The sequence below is a fragment of the Elephas maximus genome, chromosome 13 (assembly GCF_024166365.1).
Source record: "Elephas maximus indicus isolate mEleMax1 chromosome 13, mEleMax1 primary haplotype, whole genome shotgun sequence".
NCBI classification, from domain to species: domain Eukaryota; kingdom Metazoa; phylum Chordata; class Mammalia; order Proboscidea; family Elephantidae; genus Elephas; species Elephas maximus.
This window is the reverse complement of record NC_064831.1, coordinates 73,895,952-73,915,710: the sequence shown is the minus strand read 5'-3', so window position 1 is coordinate 73,915,710 and position 19,759 is coordinate 73,895,952. Positions and strand designations below refer to the sequence as shown.

At 39.8% G+C, this 19,759-nt stretch overlaps 1 long non-coding RNA gene across 1 annotated transcript; it reads right to left on the bottom strand.

The window, feature by feature from the left end:
• Positions 1–2,073: 2,073 nt before the first annotated feature.
• LOC126057176 (uncharacterized) lies at positions 2,074–19,749 on the bottom strand. The gene is made up of 3 exons (XR_007512443.1): positions 19,662–19,749; positions 9,714–9,902; positions 2,074–2,743 (listed from the first exon to the last, which is right to left on the bottom strand). It is a non-coding gene; the product is annotated as an uncharacterized LOC126057176 (long non-coding RNA).
• Positions 19,750–19,759: the final 10 nt, after the last annotated feature.

The following is a 19,759-nucleotide window of genomic DNA, read 5'->3' as shown; positions in this document are numbered from 1 at the left end:
TTATAGCTTTATACTGAGATTATCTATCTGGTAAGGTAAGGCCTCCCAGCTTATTATTTAAGAGCATCGTGGCTATTCTTGGTCTTTGCTCATCCATTTTAGAGTTTGTCAAGTTCCATAAAAACTTCTTGGGTTTTTACTGTAATTGAATCAAATCTATGATCTTTTTGGGATTATTTGCATTTTTAGTTTTTTGGGTAGATACTTTAAGAACTCTAAGTAGCAAGGTTATCACCTAACCTTGAAAAATCAAGAAATAGAGAGCATCTATTAACTCTGTGCTATGGAAAGTGAAGAGCTGACTCACTCACAGCACCTACTCCCATCTCCTCCCTTCCAAATCTGTTGTTTTTGGTTCTTATATTGATCATCGTTTTTTAGTGGGTTATATTGACCATCTAGTTAACGATCTTTTGCGGTGCAATGAATTGCTATTATATGGCCTTTCTAGCCATGGTCCTATAACTTCCACAAAATGATTGGGTGGAACTATGCAAATAAGGTGCTTGTGCCCCACCAAGGGGATTAGACAGGCTGCTAATACAAATAAGGCACATGAAACCCTTGAAGGGTGGGACTATGCAAATAAGGTATATGGAGCTCTTGTAGGGGATTGTCAGTGTTGCCATTCTGCTAGGTTTAAAGGGAGCCAATCCCAGAGGTTAGAAGAGGACCTCACTACCGTCAAGAAGTCAGGAGTGGAGCGTGTCCTTTGGACCCAGGATCCCTGTGCTGAGAACCTCTAGACCCAGGAGACAGAGCTGTAACTAACACTAGAGATAGCGCAAGACATTGAGAAGCGGTGGCAAGCATAGCAGAGAAATGGTGACAGCAGAATCAGGAGACCAGCTCAAGACAGCATGCTGGGCTTCCCAGTCCACAAAGCATGGCAGAGCTAAAGGGGCCTGTTGATCCATGGAGCGAGAGAACAGAGAACCTTTGGGCAGGAGGCTTCCTGGCAGAGTGGGATGCCTCTAGCACTTACCAGCAAAGCTGAAGAGCTTTGTAACACTTGACGGACCAGGGCAGAGGGCAGGCCCAAGCTGAGAGTGAGGGCTTAGGCTTAGAGTGGAGGCTGAGAGTGAGAGGCCAGGCCTGAGCAGGGCCCAGAGCCAGAGGCCTGTCTGTGGGCATCGCCAGAGTAGAAGCTGTCCTGATCGAAGAACTGTATCCTCAGTTGTTCCTGTTACCCTCAAATTGATCCTGATTCTGAATTGTAACCTGTTACTTTCCGAATAAAGACCATAATCGTGAGTATGGTCTGTGAGTTCTGTGTGGCCACTGCAATGTATTATTGATCCAAAAGAGAAGTAGAGAGTGCCATGGGAGGGGTGGCTAGTGTCAGAGCTGGGAAGAAGGTTGGAGGATGGATGTATGTCCAACCTTCACCTCGTAGGAATCAGCTTTATATTGATGCTGATCTTGATTCTCATCTCTTCCCCTGAAGTTCCACGAGATCTGACGCCGCTGCTGTTTTACATCTGCCTAGTGTGAACAGATCTGTTGACTTCTATGTAAGATGAAGAAATTATCTCCCAGCTCCTCTCTACCTCCTTTCTCTTCCCAATTGGTTACATTATTTCAAATTTTATTTTCAGTTTAGTAATTTTAATTGTTTTTGATACTTTATCAATACCTTGATTAAAAAATTTAAAAACCAGTATGGGTAACACTTAAAACCCATTGCTATCGAGTTGATTTCAACTCATAGTGATCCTATGGGACAGAACAGAGCTTTCCAAGGCTTCCCAAGGAGCAGCTGGTGGATTTGAACTGCTGACCTCTTGGTTAGCAGCCTGAGCTCTTAACCACTGTGCCACCAGGGCTTTATGTAACACTTATAAAACTATATTTTTATAAATATTTTTTACTTCAGAACTAAAAAATGAGATTGGACCCATAGAGTAGAAATTACAATCCTATATCACTAAACCTGTAGCCACTAAAAGATGAATTCTTCAAGGATCAAGGTCAAATTAAATCTTTTCTTATACTGTAGAAGTTGCTAATGTTAAAAATAGTCAAAATTCAACAAAATTGGAATGTAAGTCTTACTCTACATGCATACGGGGAAACCATTTTTATTTTATTTATTTCATTGTTTCGAATAAACACAGCAAAACATATACCAATTCAACAGTTTCTACAATTCAGTGACATTGAGTACATTCCTCAAGTTGTACAACCATTCTCATCCTCCTTTTCTGAGTTGTTCTTCCCCCATGAACATAAACTCACTGCCCTCTAAGGTTCCCACCTAATCTTTCAAGTTGCTGTTGTCAATTTGATCCCATATAGATAGTTCTTAAAAGATCATAATGCTCAAGGGAGACCTTTCTTACTAGTTAAGCTAAACTACTGTTTGGTTTTAAGACTTCAGGGATATTTTTGGTTTAAATTTTAAAGATGACCTCAGGGCAGTAGTTTCAGGGATTCATTCAGCCCCCTGGCTCCAGAATGTCTGCAGTACACGAGAATTTGAAACTCGTTGTGCATTTTCCCTGTTTGATCAGGATTCTTGTATAGAATCTTTGATCAAAATGTTCAGTATCGGTAGCTGGGCACCATTCAGTTCTTCTGGTCTCATGGCAAACGAGGCAGTTGTTCATGGAGGCAATTAGCCGTACATTCCAAATCCTCCTATTCCTGACACTCCTTCTTCCTCTGTTGCTTCAGGCAAGTCGACGAGACCAATTGGATGGCTGCTTGCATGCTCTTAAGACTCCAGGCACTATACAATGAACTAGGAGGTGGAACAGAAGCATTAAACACGTTATTAGGTCAATCAACTGGAATGTCCCACGAAACCATGACCGTAAACCTCCAAATCAAGGAACCAAATCCAATGAGGTTTTTAACTGTGTACATACCAGCTTCAGCAGCTAATTTTTTTTTTGTCTTCATAAATGTATCACACAACTTTTGCCAGTTCAACTTTTTAGAGGTGTATAACTTACTGACAGCAATTACAATAATCGGCTGTGCAACCCTACCCTTAATTAATGCAGTTTTTCCATCACCGTTAATTCCTCCCCTTACCTCCCTCTCCTGCCCCTGGAAACCACTGATAAACTTTGATCTCAACACATTTGCCTTTTCTTGTCTTTTTATATAAGTGAGGTCATACAATATTTGTCCTTTTGTGACTCACTTATTTCATTCAGCATAATGTCTTCAAGGTCCATCCATATCATTAGATGAACCAAGACTTCGTATTTGCTACTGGCTTAGTAGAATTCCATTGCATGTATGTACCACATTTTCTTTATCCATTCATCTATTGACAGGCATTTTGGCTGTAATGAACACTGTGTGCTGCAATGAACATTGGTGTACAAGTCTCTGCTTTCAGGTCTTTTGGGTATATGCCTAGAAGTGGAATTTCTGGGTCATACAGTAGTTCTATTTTTAGTTTTTTTAGGAACCACCACACTGTTTTCCACAGTAGCTGTACCACTTTGCATTCCCATCAGCAATGGATAAGGGTTCAAATTTCCCAACATCCTCACATACATTTGTTATTTTCTGTGTTTTTTTTTTTTAAATCTTGGCCATCCTAGTGGGAGTGAAATGGTATTGCATTATGGTTTTGATTTGTATCTCTCCAATACCTAATGATGTTGAGCATCTTTTCATGTGGTTGGTAGCAACAAAAAGACAAAAAACCCAATTATAAAATGGGCAAAGGATTTGAATGTCCTCTTTGGTGAAATGTCTATTCAAGCCCTTTGCCCATTTTATAATTGGGTTATTTGTCTTTTTGTTGTTGTCAAAGTTTTATATATATATATTGGTTATTATATTCTTATCAAATATAGTTTCTGAAGATATTCTCTCAGTCAGTAGCTTGTTTTTTCACTGTTTTGGTAAAATCATATGATGAACAAAAGTTTTAAATTTTTATGAGGTCCCATTTTATTTATTTTGTGTTTTGCTGTTTGTGCTTTTGTTATTATATTAGATAACCCATTGTTTAAAGTTAGGCCTGAGAGTGTTGCCCCTGCTTTTTCTTCTAAGAATTCTGCAGTTTTAGTTAGCACATTTAGGTCCTTAGTCCATTTGAATTCGTTTTTGTGTATGGTGAGCCATGCATCCTGTTTCATTTTTCTGCATGTGGAAATCCAGTTTTCCAAACACCATTTATTGAGGAGACTCTTCTTTCCCCATCAAATGGACTTAACACTCTTGTCAAAAACCAGTTGACCATAGATGTGTGGATATATTTCTGGGCTGTCAATTCTATTCCATTGGTCTCTGTGTCTTTTGTAATACTAAATACCAGACTTTTTGATTACTGTAGCTGTATAATATGTTTTAAAATCAGGAAGTGTGAGTCCTCCTACTTTGTCTTCTCTTTCAACATAGCTTTAGCTATTCAGGGCCTCTTGTCATTCCATATAAAGTTGAGAATTGGTTTTTCCATTTCTGTAAAGAAGGCTGTAGGAATTTTGATTGGGATTGGAGTTGAATCCATAAATCGCTTTGGGTAGCACCGACATTTTAACAATATTAATTCTTCCAACCCAAGAACATGGACATCTTTCCATTTATTTAAAACTTCTTTAATCTCTTCCAGCAGTGTTTTATAATTTTCTTTGTATAAGTACTTCATGTCCCTGGTTAGATTCATTCTTAGCTATCTTATTCTCTTGGATGCTATCATAAATGGAAAATTTTCCCTTTCAGATTTCTCATTCCTGGTATATAGAAACTCAACTAATTGTGTGTGTATGTGCTTTAAGTGAAAGTTTACAGTTCAAGTTAGTTTCTCATACAAAAATTTATACACACATTCTTATGTGACTGTAGTTGTTCTTCCTATAATGTGGCAGCACACTCCTCCTTTCCACCCTGGGTTTCCCATGTCCTAGCTCCTGTCCCTTTTTGCCTTCTCATCTTGCCTCTGGACAGGAGCTGCCCATTTAGTCTCATGTACCTATTTGATCTAAGAAGCACTCTTTTCATGAGTATCATTTTATGTCTTATAGTCCAGTCTAATCTTTGAAGAGTTGGCTTCGGGAATGGTTTCAGTTCTGGGCTAAGAGAGAGTCTGGGGGCCATGTCTTCCAGGGTCCCTCCAGTCTTCGTCAAACCATTAAGTCTGGTCTTTTTATGTGAATTTGAGTTCTGCACCACACTTTTCTCCTGCTCCAGCAGGGATTCTGTTGTGTTCCCTGTCAGGGAAGTCATTGGTGGTAGCAGGGGACCATCTAGTTCTTCTGGTCTGAGGCTGAAAAGTCGCTGGTTTATATGGCCCTTTCTGTCTCTTGAGCTAATATTTTCCTCATGTCTTTGGTGTTCTTCATTCTCCTTTGCTCCAGGTGGATTGGGACCAATTGATTTATCTTAGATGACTGCTCACCAGCTTTTAAGACCCCAGATGTCACTCACCAAAATGGGATGCAGAACATTTTCTTAATAAACTTAGTTATGCCAATTGAACTAGATGTTCCCTGAAACCATAGTCCCCAGACCCTTGCCCCTGCTGCTCTGTCCCTCAACGTGTTTGGTTGTATTCAGGAAACTTCTTAGCTTTTGGTTTAGTCCAGTTGTGCTGACTTCTGTATTGTGTGTTGCCCTTCCCTTCACCTAAGATAATTCTTACCTACTATCTAGTTAGTGAATACCTCTCTTCCTCCCTCCCCACCCTTGTAACCATTAAAGAATGTTTTCTTCTGTGTTTAAACCTTTTCTTGAGTTCTTATAATAGTGGTCTCATACAATATTTGTCCTTTGGTGACCATTTTCACTCAGCATAATGCCTTCTAAATTCATCCATGTTATGAGATGTTTTGCAGGCTCGTTGTTATCATTGCGTAGCGTTCCATTGTGTGAATATACCACAATTTGTTTATCCATTCATCTGTTGATGGGCACCTAGGTTGTTTCCATCTTTTTGCTATTTTGAACAGTGTTGCAATGAACATGGGTGTGCATATATCTATTCATGTGACAGCTCTTATTTCTCTAGGATACACTGCAAAGAGTGGGATTGCAGGATCATATGCTACTTCTATTTCTAGTTTTTTAAGGAAGCGCCAAATCAATTTCCAAAGTGGTTGTACCATTTCACATTCCCACCAGCAGTGTATAAGTGTTCTAGTCTCTCCACGACCTCACCAACATTTATTGTGTTTTTGGATTAATGCTAGCCTTGTTGGGGTTAGACGGTATCTCGTTGTAATTTTGATTTGCATTTCTCTAATGGCTAATGATCATGACCATTTCCTCATGTATCTGGTAGCCACCTGAATGTCTTCTTTGGTTAAGTGCTTGTTAATATTCTTTGCCCATTTTTAAAAAATTGTGCTTTAAGTGAAAGTTTACAATTCAAGTCAGTTTCTCATACAAAAACTTATACCCACATTGTTATGTGACCCTAGTTGCTCTGCCTACTATGTGACAGCACACTTCTTCTCTCCACCCTGTATTTCCCGTGTCTATTCAACCAGATCCTGTCCCCCTCTGCCTTCTCATCTGATCTCCAGACAGGAGCTGCCCACATAGTCTCATGTGTCTACTTGAGCTAGGAAGTACACTCCTCACCAGTATCATTTTGTGTCTTACAGTCCAGTCTAATCTTTGTCTGAAAGGTTAGCTTCAAGAATGGTTTTAGTTTTGGGCTAACAGAGAGTCCAGGGGCCATGACCTTTGGGGTCCCTTCAGTCTCAGTCAGACCATTAAGTCTGGTCTTTTGAATAGAATTTGAGGTCTGCATGCCACTTTTATTCTGCCCCATCAGGGGTTCTCTGTTGTGTTCCCTGTCAGGGCAGTCATTGGCGGTAGCTAGGCACCATCTAGTTCTTCTGGTCTCAGGCTGAAGGAGTCTCTGGTTTATGTGGCCTTTTCTTTCTTTTGCACTCATATTTTCCTTGTGTCTTTGGTTCTTCATTCTCCTTTGCTCCAGGTGGGTTGAGACCAACTGATGCATCTTAGATGCCTTTGCCCATTTTTTAATTGGGTTATTTGTCTTTTTGTTGTTGAGGTTTTGCAGTATCTTGTAGATTTCAGAGACTGGACACTGATGGGATTTGTCGTAGCCCAATTTTTTTCCCCAGTATGTAGGTTGTCTTTTTACTCTTTTGATGAGCACAAGTTAGAAACTCAGTTAATTTTAGTTTGTTGACTTCGTAACCTTCAACTTTGTTAAATTCCTCTATTAGCTCTAGAAATTTTCTTGGAGACTCTTTGGGATTTTCTATCTTGCACAAAACTTGCACCCAAATTCAAGTGGGTCAGGTTGCTGTTGCTTGAGAGAACAGTTGCCAGTTCACTGCAGTTATCTGTTTCCAGATGACACAGAACTGTACAGAGGGCAAGCACAGACAGACACTGGAAAAGCATCAACCTCAGTATCTTTGCATTCTTTACTTCCACCTGTGTTCCTAACCCATCTCTCATGGTCTGTCATCACTCCACCACCACCATCAGTTGCCATTGAATTGACTCTAACTCATGGTGAACCCAGGTATGTCACAGTAAAACTCTGCTCCATAGGGTTTTTGATAACTGATTTTCCAGAATAGCTTGCCAGGCCTTTCTTCTGAGGTGCCTCTGGATAGACTTCAACCTCCAATCTTTCAGCTAGCAGCTGAGCACGTTAGCCTTTTGCACCATCCAGGGATTCCCTATCATCATTACTTCCTTTTATTTCTCACCTGGGACTTTCAAAGCTCTGTCCTGTACGGCAATAATAAAATTGTGCATATTCAGCAATATTCCTTCTTGTAATTGCAGCAATGATAGCAATAAGCAAAACTTGAGAACTTGTTATGTGCCAGCACTGTGCCATGTGCTTACATGGATAGTTTCACTTAGTCTTCATATATAGCTGAGAGAACTGGGTCTAGCTCCTCAACTAGACTAAGGTTACATTGGTAAGATGTTGTACAGCTACAATTTGAGTTTAGACAATCTGAGGTTAAATCCCTAACTCTTGGTTCCCTCCCTATACTGCCTCAACCAGAAGACAAATCATTTTAAAATCTGATGAACTGAGTTTAGGAATTTATTGTTTTAACTGTCACATTTTTATGGAGTGGATAAAGAAGGGCTCCAAATATTAATTAAAGTGATTCTTCTGATAACTATCTATAAGAAAGCAAACCAGAGAGAAAAAGAATTTTTTTACGATGTTGTTGTTGTTAGGTGCCATCGAGTCAGCTCCGACTCACAGTGACCCCATGCACAACAGAACAAAACACTGCCTGGTCTCACACCATCCCCACAACCGCTGTTACGCTCAAGGACATTGTTGCGGCCACCGTGTCAATCCACCTCATTGAGGGTCTTCCTCTTCTCCACTGACCCTGTACTTTACCAAGCATGAGGTTCTTCTCCAGGGATTGATCCCTCTTGACAACATGTACAAAGTATGTAAGATGCAGTCTTGCCACCTTTGCTTCTAAGGATCATTCTGGTTGTACTTCCTCCAAGACAGATTTGTTCATTCTTTTGGCAGTCCATGGTATTTCAATATTCTTTGCTAATACCACAATTCAAAGGCATCAGTTTCTTCTTCGATCTTCCTTATTCGTTGCCCAGCTTTCACATGCATATGATGCACTTGAAAATACCATGGCTTGGGTCACGTGCACCTTTGCCCTCAACGTGACATCTTTGCTTTTCATCACTTTAAAGAGGTCCTTTGCAGCAGATTTGCCAATGCAAAGCATTTTTTAACTTCTTGACTGCTGCTTCTGTGGGTATTGATTGCAGATCCAAGTAAAATGAAATCCTTGACAACTTCAGTCTTTCCTCCATTTATCATGAGGTGGCTTATTGGTCCAGTTGTAAGGGTTTTTGTTTTCTTTATGTTGAGGTGTAATCCATACTGAAGGCTGTGGTCTTTGATCTTCATTAGTAAATGCTTCAAGTCTTCTTCACTTTCAGCAAGTAAGGTTGTGTCTTCTGCATAATGCAGGTCGTTAATGAGCCTTCCTTTAATCCTGATGCCCCATTCTTCTTCATATAGTCCAGCTTCTTGGATTATTTGCTCAGCATACAGAGCTGCTATGGTGAAAGGTGAAAGGATACAACCCTGACACACACCTTTCCTGACTTTAAACCAATCAGTATCCCCTTGTACTGTCCAAACAACTGCATCTTGATTTATGTACAGGTTCCTCATGAGCACAATTAGGTGTTCTGGAATTCCCATTCTTCTCAATATTATCTATAATTTGTTATGATCCACACAGTCAAATGCCTTTGCATAGTCAGTAAAACACAGGTAAACATCCTTCTGGTATTCTCTGCTTTCAGCCAGGATCCATCTGACATCAGCAATGATATCGCTGGTTCCACGTCCTCTTCTGAATTTGGCCTGAATTTCTGGCAGTTCCCTGTCGATATACTGCTGCAGCTGCTTCTGAATGATCTTCAGAAAAATTTTGCTGGCATGTGATATTAATGATATTGTTTGATAACATCATTTTTTACAATAAAAAGAGCTAAAACCAAAACAAACCTTTAGAGTGTGTACAAAAATCAGTTTGGAAGAAGCAACTTCTTTAGTGCCATGAAGATGAGACTTGCCTTGCAGAAAGCAACCAGAAATGACGACGTAATGTTTCATGAGTGAGACTGCAAAGGAGGGCCCTGGAGAGGCCAACATTACGGCTGGTGTCTTAGGCTGGGTTCTCTAGAGGAGCAAAACCAGTGAAACATATATATAAATATATAGACAGATTTATTTCAAGGAAATGGCTTACACAGTTGTGCAGGCTGGCAAGTCCCAAATCTGTGGGTCAGGCGTCAGGCTGGAGGCTTCTCCTGACTCACGTGGTTGCAGGGACAGATGAATCCAAAATCAGCAGGTCAGGCAGAATGCTGCTGCACACGGGGTTGTGGGAGCTGGCAAATCCCAAAATCTGCAGGTCAGGTGGATGATTGCTGGCTCACTTTCCAAGAACAAAAAGTCAGAGGATGACGAGTTGGATACAGGATCAAGAAAGAGCGAACTTTGCCAGAATATCCATATATACTAGATACAGGCCACACCACCAAGGAAACTCCCCTTTCAACTGATTGGCTGCTCGAATCAGATCATAAAATGGAGGCTGATTACACAGTATCTGCCAAACCATTGAGAATCATGGCCTAGCCAAGTTGACACATAACCTTAATCATCACAGCTGGTCAGGAGACATATGCTTTTGCTTGGCTGCTGCTGAAGAGAATGAAACAGAAAACCCCACAACACATAAACAGGTAAAGCAAAGAGGAGTTTCAAATATAAGCCCCAAATCTGTAATGCCTAAAGTCTAAGAGGGCTCAGTGTGGAAATGTGTCACTATTGTAAAGGCCTGAGACTGGGAAAAGAGTTCCAGTGTATGTGCTGTTTGTATAGTATCTGTCTCCTCCACCAGAACAAGACTCCACAAAACTCTGTCTTGCTCACTATAGGATCCCAGAGCGTAGAGCAGTACCAGGCATATAGTAGGAACATTTGGCAAATGACTGAAGAAACGAACTAGAAGACAAATGTAACTGAGCATTTATCTGGGTTCAAATCTTGAATCTACCACCCACTAGCTGTGTTACTTTGAGTAAGTCATTTAACCTCTCTACCTCAGTCTCCTGATCTATAAAATGGAGATAATAATGCCCACCTCACAGGGTTATGAGGATTAAATGAACTAACGCAAAGTTAAGTGCTAAATACATTTTGGTTACTGCCACCATCATCTGATTTTTAAGTGAAAAACACTTTCATGGCATAGAAACAAAAGCAAAAAATCAAAGAATAAAACCACAAAAGACAAGACTGATAGATACTTCTACCCACACACTTACAGGTTTCCTACTTAAAAAAAAAAATCACTATGAACACAATACAAAGCAAACTTGGGGAAGACTTAATAAGACAAATATTCTCTTTGTTAGTATTTTCAAAACACTATTTTAAAAGCCTTACAGAAAAGTTTAAAAAAAGTGAAATGCTGGGTGAAAAACTGAAGAGAAAATTAGGCAAAAGAAAAACATTAACACACAATTAAAATAATTAACATCTGGCAATAAACATGTAAATTCAGATTTGTTTGTAATCACAAATAAATGTTACTTAAAACTGAGGCTGTTTTCCAAATAGTTCCAGTGACAGTCTAGGAAACTGGGCACTGTCAAACATTGCTGGTGAATATATATTTGCAGTTTTTCATGAGACAAAATTTGAAAATATGTATAAAAAGCTTCAAAACTATTTATTTTTTTGACCAATAGCTTTACATCTGGGTACTTATCCTAAGGAAGCAGCCTTAAAACAAGATATACACAAAATTTTCTGCACAAGGATATTCATTACTTCAAAAACAGATTTATAGATATATATACTGGCTATTAAAACATGCCAAATGTAAAAGAGTTGAGAAGATACAGAGATGTGTAAAAAAATAAAAACAAAGAACTGGGATTCCCCTCAGCTATAATCACTGTTGTAACTGGTTGGTTCCCCTCCCTCATGTTTATGTGTGTAATTTATATTTTTATAATTTCTTCCTCTGTAACAGTTTTTTTAAAAATACTGTATGTTGCCTAGTTATTGATGCCAAAAATTCAATCCCCATCATTTTTAATGAATGCCTAGTATTCCACTGTGGACTTTTGTTGTTGTTGCATGCTGTCAAGTTGATTCCCACTCCTGGCAACCCTGTGTGACAGAGTAGAACTGCCCTATAGAGTTTCCTAGGCTGCAATCTTTACAGGAGCAGATCGCCAGGTCTTTTCTCCCACAGAGCCACTGGTGGGTTTGAACCACTGACCTTTTGGTTAGCAGTCAAGTGCTTAACCACTGCATCACCAGGGCTCATTTGATGGACTTTTGTTTTTAATCATTTCTAAAAAGTAATGATTTAGGAATGCCTTATTATACTTGGAAGATTGAAAACATTATTTATCTTCTCACTTTCCTAAATAAAACCCACTGCTGTCGAGTCGATTCCGACTCATAGCAAACCCCATGTGTTACAGAGTAGAACTGCTCCACAGGGTTTTCTTAGCTGTAATCTTTACAGAAGCAGTTTCCAGGCTTTCTTTTGTGGAGCTCCTGGGTGAGTTCAAAATACCAATCTTTTTTTTTTTTTAATGTTTATTGTGCTTTAAGTTTACAAATCGAGTCAGTCAGTCATACAAAAATTTATATACACCTTGCTATATATATATTTTTTGCTATATACTCCTAATTGTTCTCCCCCTAACAAGACAACACATTCCTTCCCTCCACTCTCCATTTTCGTGTCCATTCAGCTAGCTTCTGACCCCCTCTACCCTCTCTTCTCCCCTCCAGACAGGAGATGCCAACATAGTCTCATGTGTCTACTTGATTCAAGAAGCTCACTCCTCAACAGTATCATTTTCTATCCCATAGTCCAGTCCAATCCCTGTCTGAAGAGTTAGCTTTGGGAATGGTTCCTGTCTTGGGCTAACAGAAGGTCTGGGGACCATGACCTCTGGGGTCCTTCTAGTCTCAGTCAGACCAATAAGTCTGGTCTTTTTATGAGAATTTGGAGTCTGCATCCCACTGCTCTCCTGCTCCCTCAGAGATTCTCTGTTGTGTTCCCTGTCAGGGCAGTCATCAGTTGTAGCCAGGCACCATCTAGTTCTGGTCTCAGGCTGATGTAGTCTCTGGTTTATGTGGTCCTTTCTGTCTCTTGGACTCATAATTACTTTATGTCTTCGGTGTTCTTCATTCTCCTTTGCTCCAGGTGGATTGAGACCCATTGATGCCTCTTAGATGGCCGCTTGTTAGCATTTAAGACCCCAGAAGCCACTCTCCAAAGTGGGATGCAGAATTTTTTCTTGATAGATTTTATTTTGCCAATTGACTTAGATGTCCCCTGAAACCATGGTCCCCAAAGCCCCACCCCTACTACACTGGCCTTTGAAGCATTCAGTTTATTCAGGAAACTTCTTTGCTTTTAGTTTAGTTCAGTTGTGCTGACCTCGCCTATATTGCGTTGTCTTTCCCCTCACCTAAAATAATTCTTTTTTTTAATAGTTTTTATTGTGCTTTAAGTGAAAGTTTACAAATCGTCAGTCTCTCACACAAAAACCCATATACACCTTGCTACATACTCCCGATTACTCTCCCCCTAATGAGACAGCCCACTCTTTCCCTCCACTCTCTCTTTTCATGTCCATTTCGCCAGCTTTTAACCCCCTCTACCCTCTCATCTCCCCTCCAGGCAGGAGATGCCAACATAGTCTCAACTGTCTCATCTCCCCTCCAGGCAGGAGATGCCAACATAGTCTCAACTATCCACCTGATGAAAGAAGCAGCTCACTCCTCACCAGCATCCCTCTCCAACCCATTGTCCAGTCCAATCCATGTCTGAAGAGTTGGCTTTGGGAATAGTTCCTGTCTTGGGCTAACAGAAGGTCTGGGGACCATGACCTCTGGAGTCCTTCTAGTCTCAGACCATTAAGTCTGGTCTTTTTATGAGAATTTGGGGTCTGCATCCCACTGCTCTCCTGCTCCCTCAGGGGTTATCTGTTGTGTTCCCTGTCAGGGCAGTCATCGGTTATAGCCGGGCACCATCTAGTTCTTCTGGTCTCAGGATGAGGTAGTCTCTGGTTCATGTGGCTCTTTCTGTCTCTTGGGCTCATAATTACCTTGTGTCCTTTGTGTTCTTCATTCTCCTTTGATCCAGGTGGGTTGAGACCAATTGATGCATCTTAGATGGCTGCTTGCTGGCGTTTAAGACCCCAGATGTCACTCTTCAAAGTGGGATGCAGAATGTTTTCTTAATAGATTTTATTAAGCCAATTGATTTAGACATCCCCTGAAACCATGGTCCCCAAACCCTTACCCCTGCTACACTGGCCTTTGAAGAATTCAGTTTATTCAGGAAACTTCTTTGCTTTTGGGTTAGTACAGTTGTACTGACCTCCCCTGTATTGTGTTGTCTTTCCCTTCACCTAAAATAATTCCTAACTACTATCTTATTAGTGAAAACACCTCTCTCACCCTCCCTCCCTCTTCTCGTGGGCTCCCTCCCCCTTCTCGTAACCATCAAAGAATATTTTCTTCTCTGTTTAAACTGTTTCTCCAGTTATTATAATAGTGATCTTGTACAATATTTGTCCTTTTACAACTGACTAATTTCACACAGCATAATGCCTTCCAGATTCCTCCGTGTTATGAAATGTTTCACGGATTCATCATTGTTCTTTATTGATGCGTAGTATTCCATTGAGTGACTATACCATAATTTATTTATCCATTCATCTGTTGATGGGCACCTTGGCTGTTTCCATCTTTTTGCTATTGTAAACAGTGCTGCAATGAACATGGGTGTGTATATATCTGTTCGTGTAAAGGCTCTTAATTCTCTAGGATATATTCCAAGGAGTGGGATTGCTGGATTGTATGGTAAATCTATTTCTAGTTTTTTAAGGAAGCGCCAAATCAATTTCCAAAGTGGTTGTACCATTTTACATTCCTACCAGCAGTGTATAAGTGTTCCAGTCTCTCTACAACCTCTCCAACATTTATTATTTTGTGTTTTTTGGATTAGTGCCAGCCTTGTTGGAGTGAGATGGAATCTCATTGTGGTTTTGATTTGCATTTCTCTAATGGGTAATGATCGTGAGCATTTCCTCATGTATCTGTTAGCTACCTGAATGTCTTCTTTAGTGAAGCGCCTGTTCATATCCTTTGCCCATTTTTAAATTGGGTTATTTTTCTTTTTTTGTAGTTGAGTTTTTATAGTATCGTGTAGATTTTAGAGATCAGATGCTGACGGGAAATGTCATAGCTAAAAACTTTTCCCAGTCTATAGGTAATCTTTTTACTCTTTTGGTGAAGTCTTTGGATGAGCATAGGTGTTTGATTTTTAGGAGCTCCCAGTTATCTAGTTTCTCTTCTGCATTGTTAGTAATGTTTTGTATACTTCAAAACACCAATCTGTAGGTTAGTAGCTGATCACTCTCCTATGACCCCTCTAAAATAATACTTAAGAAATAAAAGAGACATAAAGATCTAAATAAGAGAATGGGAAAAGGACCATCAGTGAAAAAGAGGGTTAAAAAAAATTCTAGAAGATAGAAAGGTGGGGGAGTAATAACTGTTAGTAGAAAGTAGAAGAAGTTGAGGCGGTTATAAGATACAACCAAGGATGAAACCAATTCACCCTACAGAACCCTAGAAAGATCCAGAACAAGAAAATACCAGGGGCAACTGAGTACAAGAATGAGATATAGGACTGAGAATCTACACACGAAAAAGTTGTCTCTGTCCTACTCCTGCATGCAGAATGTCATACAGCCAAGTATCAACCCCAAGGATCGAGTGTGTGGTAAGAGAAGCAGAGAACATCCAGAGCTTCCCAAAACACATATACACATAAAACACTGAAAAGTTATTTTCTAGATAAATTTAATGGCTCCATAGAAATACCTTGCATTCTTCCATTTAAAGGAAATGCCAGCTGTCCTGCTCCATCATCTTGGCCAGTTGACGAACCCCACCCATGTACAGAAAACTCATGATCTGTTTACTGTCTTATTCTTAAACATGAACAGTCAAGATCTCCATCCCCTAGACATTTGAGAAAAGATTTCAGTATAGAATAAAGATTAAGAAAACAGACCCTGAAGGACACAGTTAATTCAGGGAACATAAGAGAACATACAGGGAAAGAGAGAGTTGTTCCCTTAAAACAATAACAGGATACCATGAAAGAGTAACAAAGAACAAGAGCTCCTAAAAGTTGAAACTAGTGCTGAAATTAAATCAACAGAAAGGTATAAGGACAAAAATTGAAGAAATCTCAAAAAAAAACAGAACAAAAAGAAAGAGATAGAACAGAAGAAAAAAGAGAAAATCAATCAGGAAGTCCAAACTTGAGTTAATGGAAATTCCAGAATATATATAATAAAAGGGAATGATAAAAAAGACAGAGAATTTCTCAGAGTTGAGGGGCAAGAGTCTTTAGAATGAAAGGGCTTACTGATCACCTGAAACATGAAAAAAAATAAACTAGAAGACTTGCACATTGCCGGTGGGAATGTAAAATGCTGCAGCTGCTTTGGAAAACATTTTGGTGGCTCCTCATCAAGTTAAACATAGCACTACCATATAATCCAGCAATTCCACTCCTAGGTGTATACCCACGAAAATAAAAACATAGGTCTAAACGAAAACTTGTACGTGAGTGTTTGTAGAAGCACTATTCACAATAGCCCAAAGGTAAAAACAACCAAAATGTCCATCAACTGATGAGTAGATAAAATATAATGGAATATTATCCAGCTGTAAAAAGAAATGAAGTTCTGATACACACTACAACATGGATGAAACTTGGAAATATTATCCTAAGTGAAAAAAACCAGACACAAAAGGTCACATATTGTATTATTCCATTTATATGAAATGTTCAGAAGAGGCAAATCTAGAGATACAGAAAGTAGATTAGTGGTTGCCTACGGCTCAGGATGGGTGGGGAGGGGATGATAAAGGAGTTTCTCTTTGTGGTGATGAAAATGTTCTAAAATAGGCTGCCATGATGGTGGCATATACCTGTGAATATACTAACAGCCATTGAATTGTACACTTTAAGAGGGTGGATTGTATGGTACATAAATTATAGCTGAATACAGCTGTTCTTAAAAAAGGATTAGTTAGCCACTTCAAATGCCAGAAGAAATCTAGGGATAAGTATTCTTTGGGTTGGGCTCTCAAGAGGACAACAAAATATACATTAGTTAATGAAGCAAAGCCAAGTGAGGATGAGAGGGCAAGGTACACCATCTTCGCGGGAGAAAAAAAATCTAGCTTCGGACAGAGGAGAAGGCCCTCTTCCCTCTGGAAAGGTGAAGGAAGTAAGGAGCGAGTGGAAGCAATGTAGAATAAGATTTCAACGTTGGAAATTGGGGCTGGGGCAGGGCTGACTATCCAGTGGTCTTCATTTTCCTGGTGAGGTGGAGGAGGAGGATGCACTTGCAGAGAAAGAATCCTACATCCTTTACTCTAACATCAGTGGAGCACAGGACACAGCATTCAAGTGACTTGTCCCAGAGTGCTCTTCTATTGTACTGGGTTTCCTTTCTCTTCACTTGCCTCCCTAATGCCCCTATGTTTACATATATGTCTTGAATTAATTTCAAAAACATCCTTACACATTGAGGATCCAGGCTCTCCACTCCACCCATCACACTGAGAAAAGTGTTATGGCCTCCTCTTTCCATCCAGGTGTCGATCTCCCTCTCAGATTCAAATTAGCATTGAGAGAAACAAGAGTCCAAACAATGGCTAAATTTTACAGATACAAAAATGATGGGAATCCTTTAGATAAAGCTCACCTAGGTAATATGACTGAGATAATACTGTGTGCTTGTTTTATCTATAAAGCAAGACTTTTGAACTTGATGCCAAAGTTTTATTCCATAATTCTAAAATTTTAACGAGTTACAGTATAGGAAGAAATGGAGGTATACCATAGGAGCTCAATACTTACCATCTGATTAGGGAAGGAGGCAGGGATGTGGAGGAAGAAAACCCAAGGATGTGAGATAAGAGGCAATGGTCCTAACCTGGAACTTCCTTACGTTAAGAAAACCTTTTGGAAATGCAAAAACTTGTTTAAAGTATGATTAAGTTGGAAAATTTAACATCTCTGTTAGAATTAGACTGATCTAGGAAACGTATCAGGGAATGGAATTCTAAAACCAATAAGCTTGAATACTAAAACCAACAAACCTGACGTAATGAGGCATAGAACCTTTCAATTGTAAGTAGAGGATATAATTTTTTCTATGTCTATGCAATATGGGGTACATTGATCATGTACTTGACAAAGAAGAAAACCTTAATTAAAAAGTATAGAACCTAATTCTCATAATACTAAAATAAAGCTAGAAAGAAAATAATAGATGTTCAGTTCAATTTGGTATCTTTGAATGGGGACTTTTTTTTCTATTTTATTACTGGTGTATAAGTAAAATATGTTTTTATATGTTATTTAGCCACCTTGCTGAATTATCTTATTAGCTGTAATAGTTTGTCATTTCATTCTCTCATATTCTTCTAGAAAGACAATCATATCATCTGCAAATTATGATATTTTCACTTCTCCCTTTCCTAGTATTTTTCTTTTTCTTGTGTTATTGTATTGGCTAGAAAATCCAGCACAACGTTGAATATTAGAAGTAAAAGTCTTGCTTTTTCCTGACTGTAATGGGAATGCTTCTAATGTTTTATCATTAAATATGATGTTTACTAGATTTCTGGGAAGTGCTTTTTATCAAGTTACTATTTATTGATTTCCATTTTGCTCCAAGTTTTTTTCTTTTAAATCAAACGATTGAATTTTTTCTAAAATGTTTTGCTATCCATTGAGATGGTAATATAACCCTCTACACTATTAAGGAGTTACAGTAACATATTTTCTAATGTTAGATCATTTCTAACATTTACTAATCTTTTAATATCTATGCTATATTTATATCTCTGTGAGTTTGGTGTGTAGTGTCCTCTTGTGCTATCTTTGTTGAGGTGAGGTACCCAGGGATGCTAATGTTATAAAATAAGTTGAACAACTCTTTTTCCTCCCTATGGTATAGAACAACGTCCACAACAGAAAATGGACAGGTGAAAACCGTGCAGCTTGACGGTGACATTCCAGGCAGAGAGGGCAGTGTGAGCAGACACCGGGATGAAAAAGCACAACACACGCTCAGCAAATAGGATTTAAGGGTACGTAACTGGAATGAGTAACATAAAGAGATTTGTCTCAGACAGCTAACAAAATTTTCAAAGCACAAGTCCCCTGCTGAATCGTTTTGATTTGCCCCTTATTTTATACAGTGAATAGAGTCCAAACTCTTCAGGCTGCAATCAAGATCCTTCTTGCTCTATCCTAATTTATTTTTCAATGCAACCAGCGCTGTCTTGTGATGTTTGTTTTGCCTAGAATGCTGACAGCACGTTCAAATCCTACCCACTTTTTGAGGTGCAGAAACGCTGGTGGCGCAGTGGTTAAGAGTTACAGCTGCTAACCAAAAGGTCAGCAGTTCGAAACCACCAGGCGCTCCTTGGAAACCCTATAGGGCAGTTCTACTCCGTCCTAGAGGGTCGCTATGAGTCGGAATCCACTCGACAGCAACGGGTTTGGTTTGGTTTTTCAAAGTACAGCAGCTCAAATGGCCACAAAGCTTCTGATCCAACTGAATGATGTTTGAATTAGCTCAGATCTTGCACTACAGCTATTTATCGTTAGGTCTTGGCTTCCCTACTTAAACTCTTTGACGGCATCTTTCATTTTTAATTTATCTTCCTAGCCCCAACAGTCCACAGTAAATTCTCAATCTCTTGGACGGTTAGCTGCTAACCAAAAGGCTGGCAGTTCAAATCCACCAGGCGCTCCTTGGGAACTCTATGGGGAAGTTATACTCTGTCCTACAGGGTCGCTATGAGTCGGAATCGACTTGACGGCAACGGGTACGGGTTTATGGGGCTAGAGACACAGTAAAAACGAAACTAAATATACAAAAAACAGGCAGCTGTAGGGGGCAGGCCTCGATTTCTGGAGAGCGCCACGGAGCGAGACGGGAGGTTTTGAGAAGACGGACGTCTCCAAGCCGTCCTCTCAGACCTCGCTGCACGCCCCCCGGCCCTCTTCCCACTCCCTGCGGCCGTCGGCCTAGCAACAACCAGGTCCTACCCAGGTGGTCCTTGAGTCGGCCATGACAGCACCACGGCGTTACTTCAGAGGACGGAACAACCCACCGACTTCAACCGAGCTTGCGCTCCGCGTCTGGA